The sequence below is a fragment of the Aythya fuligula genome, chromosome 16 (assembly GCF_009819795.1).
Source record: "Aythya fuligula isolate bAytFul2 chromosome 16, bAytFul2.pri, whole genome shotgun sequence".
Classification (NCBI taxonomy): Eukaryota; Metazoa; Chordata; class Aves; order Anseriformes; family Anatidae; genus Aythya; species Aythya fuligula.
The window spans coordinates 11,949,509-11,958,232 of NC_045574.1; positions in this window are offsets into that span (position 1 = coordinate 11,949,509).

Sequence of the window (8,724 nt, forward strand, 5' to 3'; positions counted from 1 at the left end):
TCTGTCTTTGTCATGTTACCCCTCTCTTTTCCACTTGTCTGCTATTCTCCCATATTTATTTTGGACATTTAATAATAGAAAAGCAGCTAGAAGATTTAGGAGACCTTGGTCTTAGGTTGCCTTTTTTGTGAATGCTGGTGGCAGAGTAATTGCACTTTGCACCTTACTTTAACCACCTTTAAAAGGAGGATACAGATATTTGACCCACAACTGTAAAACATGTTTCAAACAGAAAACAACACCTGCTGGAGAAGGTGTTGCTGATTTTATTTTGCTTACTTGACCTATCTGCCCTAATATTGGGCAGGAATACCATTAAGGAAGCATTTTAGTATTACTTGCTTTTGTGGGAGCTCAGATATTTAGCATTAGCTTAAGACAGATATGGGGCTTTGCTAAGGAAAATTCAGGTTAGTAAAATCAATTTAGTATACATGGACTAATTTCTGTTTAGCACACATCCATGTCAAAATACTTTGGTTAAGTGGAGGAAAAAGACCTAGAGTGTATTCTGTGTCAGATTGCATTCATTTATTTTGATTTATTTCATAAACTTGAACTTTTTGTTTCATTTTTGTCTTAGTTTGCAGTGTTTTCACCTTGCACTTAGAATTTGCAGACCTTTAACAGACTGCTCAATCCCCTTCATACCTTTTGCAACAATCAGCCTTTTACAGCATTCAAAATACTGTAGTGACCTAAAGATAAAATGGCTTACAAAACTTTGGAAAGCATTGATTCAAACTCAGATTTTATATTACCATCTTTATTTGCTGAAACAAATAGGAAGAAAAGGAAGCTACTGCCACAGGCAATCTGTGTCACCAGTTGCAATGTGCATCTTCACAAACAGTTCATAAGCAAATTCTTCAAAATTGTTTCTAACTATTTTGAGTTGGTTTCTCTTTTTTTTTTTTTTTTTTTTTTTGTTTGTTTGTTCCTATCATATATTTGGATCCATCCTTGATAGCATATGAAAATAAGATGGAATCCAATGATAATATAATATCTTTACCTTCAGCCAATGATTTAAATACATTCAGTTGTGGGCATAGAAGAAGAGCTGCAGAGTACAAACCAGTGGGAAGAAGGATTGGTCTCTGGGAAAGCAATTCAGGGTTTGTCTTTTATGTTTGGTTCAAGTATATATCATTCAGCAGTGAAATGTGCAGTAGTTACAACATCAGTTGATTGGATAGTTAATAACTTTGACGCAGAGAAATTAACAAAAGAAAATAGATGGCATTTCTAATAGCAGTTAAGGGGAATAATTGTTGTATCTAACAATTAATTGAACAATATGTCAGGCAATATCAACATGAAAAGGAAGGTAAATGACAAACAAATAAATGAAACAATGATAGCTTTTCAAGCTGTAATATTTGATTGGGAAATAAACAAGCTTGGCATTACATAGGAACGTGTCCACAGGGAGGAATTCATCAATGTAACTATATTGGTATAATTATACCTTTCAAAGCAACATAAGCTTTGAATATTTTTATAAGGGGTCTTATAAAAACAATTGTGAACAACTTTTTGCTTGGACAGACAATGACAGGAAAGGGGGGAATGGTTTTAAACTAAAAGAGGGGAGATTTAGGCTAGGTATTAGGAGAAAATTCTTCTCTCAGAGGGTGGTGAGGCACCAGAACAGGTTGCCCAGGGAAGTTGTGGATGCCCCTATGGTTCTGTGATGAGCTGCTGTCCCAGCTACCTTTGCACAGCCTGTGGCTTTTTTTGAGTGCATCTAAGCAGGGTGAGGCTAGATGGCATTCCCAACTCACCTCTGCCTGGTAAAACTAAAGACTGGAGTAGGGTCAGTGCTATGTGAGGATGCAAAACCAATCATGGTGTAAAGTGGCAGACCTTCATGGTAAATGCATTCGGTTTTACAATACACAAAACAACTCCCCTGTTGCCATATTTTACTATAGCATATTTTCCAATTGTAATATTATAGTTTTTTTTAACATTCTCTAACCTGCTTGGCTAGAAAGAAAAATAAGAGTCTGTTGTTTGCTGCACCATAATTAAGTTGATAAATATTATCTTGATGGCATTTGAATGAAAAGTTTACAATGAAGTCTGAGCTATGTGTTTCCAAAGAGTCAGTAATTGTCATGACTCATGTTTTGATAAGATGAATCTGAAACCCAATTAACTGGGGAGCAGTGATTTAAATAAATAAATAAATAAATAAAATGTAGCATTTCTTTCATTGGCACCTCACGTCCTTGGCTATGAATCTCTAAAACATTCTCATGTACACAGAATAACTCTTTCAATAGGAAAATTCAGATCTAATGCTTAAAAAAAAAAAAAAAAAAAAGACAAAATTAACAGATCTGAAAATCACTTGCTGTCTGAGAAAGGCAATATTCATCTCCTGTCTGAGGGTTTGAGCACATTCAGTGTGCAAAGATGGGTTAAGAGGAACAGCTAGCCTCGTATCTGCCTGCCTGCTCCCAAGCATTTGAAAAAAAAGCACTAATACAGACTATGCCAACAAAAAATGTCAATAGTTACACTTCCTAAGAGCTTCTCTATGTTCTGTTCCAGTGAATGCAGTTAGGCAGAGTAACACCCAACCTGTACACGTAGGAGTGTCTTTTGTTTTTTGCATCTGCAGATACTGCAACCTCTACTTAAAGGAGACTAAAGACAGTGTGGCCTGTAGAATATTTTATGGTTTTAACATACTTATGTACTATGTGGACTTTTTTTTTTTGGAATCACTGTAAATGTATAAAGATTATAGGTGTTCATGTACGCTATACTTTACAAGAAGAAAATCAATTTTTCATTCCTCTGCGGCAGCTTGCAATACAACTGGAATATTACCTGAACCAAGTAAACAGAATTATCTTCTAACCTGAATAAGAAAAATGTAGCAGAAAGTCTTTATCTCTCTATTTTCAACTTTTATTATCTAAGTTTGACTGTGATTTAAAAGAAAGAAGGGAGGGGAAGATGAGCCAAATGCAGAATTGTTATGAAAGAAGCTAAAAGAAGCCCTGCGAAAGGCCTGTGAAAGGTTCAGAATGGAAATGATTTTCAGTTTAAATTACTTTTGCAGGACTGGAATGTGGCAGTCAGGAAGCTTCAGTGAAAAGTCCATTCTTTTTTTTTTTTTCCACCTTTGTTGGTTTGTGTTTGTATGAATTGCCTGTGGTCCAGGCTAAAAAATACCTATTTTAAATGTTCATTCCCATGTATCTTGTCCTGGAGTATTATTAATATTTTCTCTTTTCTAACATCTGTAAACATTATATTGTTATTGCTATCCTTATATTCACAGATCTAAGTTCCTCAAGGTCATACTAAAAGAACTGTGGATCAGACTTTTGTCATAAGCCACTTTCTTCTCTGTACACTTATGATGTATATTTATTTGTAACGTTACCTACAGTCCTCAAAAAAAAAAAAAAAAAAAAAAAAAAAAGAAAAAAGGGGTACATTGGTTTAAAGGTCATTCCACTGGTAGCATACTGCAATGCAACCAACAGAAGAATTGGACCTAAGACAGAAGAGCCCATTCACTCGAACAAAGGAAAGAGGTTTATGACTTTTAGCTCTGAAACTCCATGAAGATGAAGTGGACTCAAAGGCATTGTCTAGGTACAAGTCTGAGTATTCAGATCATGACTTAAAATAGGACTTTTGTGCAAGAAAACATCCATGTCACCCTATACAGTGTTTCATCTCTATCAGTACATTTTTTCTTCTTAAATGTGGTCTTAAATATTCAGCAGTATACAGTTCTCTTTACTTTCGACGCTTAAGTAATTTTTAAGGGTGTTGCATCTTGTTTTAAGACTTGGTACATTGTTTCCAAGCTTTGGCTACATCTCAGTGACTGATACAGAGATGAAAAACTCAGTTTGTGATGTGAATAAATTTTGTTGTTTTGAAGTAAGAATTGGGATTCTTTAAAAAAAAAAAAAAAGTTACATAAACTGTGAAAAGTTGTATCAGAATTAATAGAACTGCACCAGGGTATGTCAGTGGAGTGTTTTACTCAGGAGATTTTCTGTATTACATCCGTATCTCACATTTTGGAGGAATATTCATCCCCTTCAATAATGCAACTGGCCAATTATCCAGTGCTGCATATGGAAAGAACAAATGAAAATTCCTGCTGTGACCAGATGACTTTCACAGGGAAGTAGTTATGTTTTTTTTCCTTCTGAATGTGTAAGCAGAAATGTCTTTAATGTCTTTAAAATGTACATTATATAGTCTCTCTTACTTTACTCTCCCTTATAAAATCCAATTATAAAACTTTACTTCATGAGCTTTTTTGTGCTTTAGTGAAGTCCGCATGCTCATATATTCCTAATAAAAATAAGAAAATGTGGTTATCATTTTTCATTGTATATTGAAAACAACAGAAATACCATGCTGACTCTATACATGCAATATAATAGTAGTTCTCTTGCTCTCAACGTGGAGTGATTTAACAAACAAGGTACATGATTGTCATGCATAATATTCAGCAACTATCCTGGAAACTGCTCTGTGCTCTTAACTTCATGGACTTAAGAATAACTGTTTCTTTTATGTACCCAAGATTGCAATTCTTAATGCTTTGCATTATTTATTTTTGTTGTTGTTTATACTCCCAGATTTATTTTTAGTTTAAGAATTTTGAAACAGTATTGTTTTCTTTTCTTAAATTTCTAGATGATGATTTCACCTCCTGGAGCTTTTATTGTTTCATCCTGTGTCTTGGAAATAGCTCTCTATTGATGTGAAGATGATAATTGTTATGAAAAAATGTTTTTATTTAAACTAAGGTTATTTCTCCCTATAAATATTTCTAGATGATTTTCTTTATTCTAAACTCTTTAATATATTTCTTGAGTCAGCAGAAGTTTATTGTGTGAACTTATTTATTAGTTGCCAGTGATCTTTCCTGGAAAATGGATAGCATCTGTTTTTTGGTAAGACTGATCTTGTCTTGCTTTTTAAAGACACCATCTGCTTTCCAGTGCTCCAAAGGGGACTGTGGTGTCCAGCGGGATTTTTATCATATGCTTGCCTCCTTTTCTGAACATCTGAATATTTTAGAGAGCAGCTAAAGGCATAATTCTTCCTAAACTCTATATTTCTTTATATATTAAAATCACATGGAAATATTTTCAACAAATTGAGGCTACAGTTATAAAATGCTTCTTATACTTTAAAATTTAATAATGGGCATTTAGTGTATATTCATGAAAAGCAATTCTCAGTACAGAGTCATTGCAAATATATTAAATTGACAAACAATGGACACATTTCCTAAAATGGGAGCTTTGGAATTGGTCCCCTAAAATTGCTTACAAAAATGCTCTCAGAAATGCTTTTTAGTATCCATTCACATCTACATTTTTAAAAGAACAAACGAAATCTAGCTTTATTCAACTGTAAATTCTATTGACCTGATTGAGCAACTTCTGCTCCTGTGAAAAAAAATCATTATTTGCATGCTAATTAGAATAAAAACCTTTTGTCAGGATCACAACCGCTTATGGGTGAGGATTCTGCTGGAATTTTATTTCCCTTAAGTCCAACTGAGATCCTGGTCCTTTTCAGCCATGCTGAAAATGCTGACATTAAGTATGTGCTTTAGTATTTTGTTGAATTAGAGACTTGGCAACTGCCAAGGGTGCTAATCTGAGTTAAATAATATAGGTGCTTAAAGCTAGAATGATCTGAGACATAGAAACAAGAGAAAGGTAAAATATAATTACATCCCCAATCTGAGGTCCCCCTATATTCTGTGATTCTGAAACAAAATATGAGAACTGTGGTACTTGCCACTCTAAAACTATATATCTCTGTGTGTGCATATATATATATAACCAACTTTGTGAACAAAGAACAAGTGAAGTTTATGATGATTACTAATTTAATGCAGTATTTTCCTGTAGAAAATCTGAAGCAGTGGCTAAAGTATCTGAGCGGATTGTTATCATGGCTCATTCCTTAACAACGCTCATAAATTTAGTAGGTTATTCGCACATAATTTTTCTTTGTTTTCCTGTATGTTCAAGATGTGCCAGATGTCATTTCCAGACTGATTTTGTGCGTGTGTGAAAGATGCACAACATGAGGGACAGCCAAGCAAATGCATTAACGGATGCAACTATACTGATGAGCAGCAGCGTCTGGTGTTCAATGGCATCAGGCTGCATTCCCCATGGATAATCACAGGAAATGCCACCCCAGCCCCATCTGTTCACATTGAGGAGGTTTTACAAAAATGGAGAAGTCACATACCTGCCTTGTTTTATGACACTTACTTATACCACATCATGTGTAATGTCTTGCTTTATGAACAACATATTCAGCATTTGACTGTCTTCATGCCAATTGCATTGCGTGTCACTGTAACTTTCTACACTTCAGTTATGTAGATGCACACACTTGTATAGAAGATGTTAAGTACATATGCCTTCCGTACCACATTAAAAGAAAGAAAAAAAAAAATTATTTTGCTGCATAAATAAAAATCTCATTGTTGAATAAAAAATATTCCAGAGAAGCAAAAAATTGTTTAATACTTAATTCTTCCTTCTTGCATAGAATGGAACAACTATATCAGAACTCTTGATACAAACCTGACCATAATACAATGAATTTTAAACCTTATTTCATCCACTATGAAAAAGAGATTATTATTAATAAAAGAGATTATTAAGGTGTGACTTTATCACATAATGCCAGTATATGTTGTTTGGTCTTTATTTTTACTATGGGTGTTAAGTAGGTGATTAAGAAGTTAAGAAGGATATATACCTGTTTAGTGACATTCTGTCAACAAGTGCTATTGAACGCAGAGATCCTGGCTAAATACTGTTCCTTTTAACTTTTCAGGTCATGCCACTCCTGTCTGTCAGACAAATACAATAGGAATTACTCAATTTAACACCATTTCAGTTCTAATTGAATTCCATTTGCTAAATCCTGAATAAATACATTACAACTGCTGCTTTGGTCAAACAGAGAGAAATAGCCATCTTTTAATGACTCCCCTGTGGATTTAATGCCTATTCTATCTGTTAGAATAATGATTCCTACATCACTGGAATATATTTAAAGGATAATAGTTATTTAAACATGCCAAGTCTTTATACAGCAGATAAGTATTTTTAATTTGCATTTATGAAATCAAAAGGTTGGCTAGAATAACTAGTTACCAATTTGTCTGTTTTCTAAAGTATCTCAATATCAAAGAAAAGCTACAGGATTATGAAAGAGTTTTGTATTTGCTTTTAATATCAGTCTTAGGTGGAGAAAAAGTATCACATCAAGGATGGGATTCATGTCACCAAATATTGATAACTACCATGTAAATACACTCCCTGCTCATCACCCTTGATAGTCTGTGGAGGAAAGTAGGCCACCTACATGTGATTCATCTTTTTGGACAGCAGATATACAGAAAAGCTTAGATGAATGACTCCATAAAAGTGATCTCAGGAGAATTAAATTTAAAGAGATTGTCTCCGTTACAGGCATCTGAAGTTATGTGAGATGACTCCCCATAAATGAGAAGTCTGTTGAAATCAGTAGGCTTACCCTGGAAAGAAAGCTTATACCTTATAAGGTATAATTTTAAGGGAAAGGAGGCAGTGAAAATACCTCACTTGACCAGAAACAAGCAAACCCAGAATGTGGAATCTTGTTTGTTTCAGACCTGTTGAATATTTCAACTCAAAATATCACCATTTCTTTTTCTTTCTTTTCATAAAAGCTCTGATCCTTTGATGCTGCTGATCTCAATCATGTATCTGATAGACCAGTGGTCAAGCATTCATCTGAAACATGGGATATGGCACTTCCCAAAATCCTTCTGTGGGCTAAGCAGAAGGAAGACTTGAACCTACATGTCCCTTCATTAGAACTGAAAGTCTTCATCACTGAGACATGGTGGGCACGCAGTCTTCTCTGCCTTGCAAGTTTTGTGACTGGTCACTTAAGTCCCACTTTTGTTTTTTAACTTAGCCAAAGATATTCACCAAATTTGACTCAAAAGACTAGAAAATTTCAGTTCTAATTAACTTTTTTTGAATAAACTATTCACAGCCTCCTACTCTCTCTGCCTCCAAAAATCCATCTTTAGCACAGATCTTGAGAAACAACGTAGATGATGAGAAAGAGAATCTAATATAAATCATGTACTTTGTAGAACTTCTTTTAAATGTAATGTGTTAAACATAATGGTCTTAAATATATGCTCTTAAAAACATATCAATGCTAGATGATTTTTAGGGCTGTGTGCCAATTAAACCCATTGTAGCTTGAGGTAGAGGTAATAGGTTGAAGACTGATACAGAACTTGTATGACACTTTCTACAGAAGTCGATTTCATCTGTTTGAATAAATGTGGTCTACTCTTTGGTTAAGGCACCACACAAGAAACACCCATTCCTGCTCTGCAGCAGGATTTCTGTGTGAGCCCTGCTCCCTTAACCTCTCCCACCCAATTAGCCAGCTGATGATATTTGTGTCTTGGTAGCAACATTTTTATGAGGAACCTCTTTGCCCTTTCTGGTGTAGCAGAGGCTGACTCTCAACAATGAAGAGTTCAAAGACTCATGTTATGTTTTGTCTCAGAAAGTTGCCTCAAACATTAAATAACTAGAATGAATGCTGCAATTGAAAGTGTTCTCTTATCAACCAGAACAGAGAGAAGAGTTACTTCTCCCACTACCTTCAGGCGTGCTTCTTTTT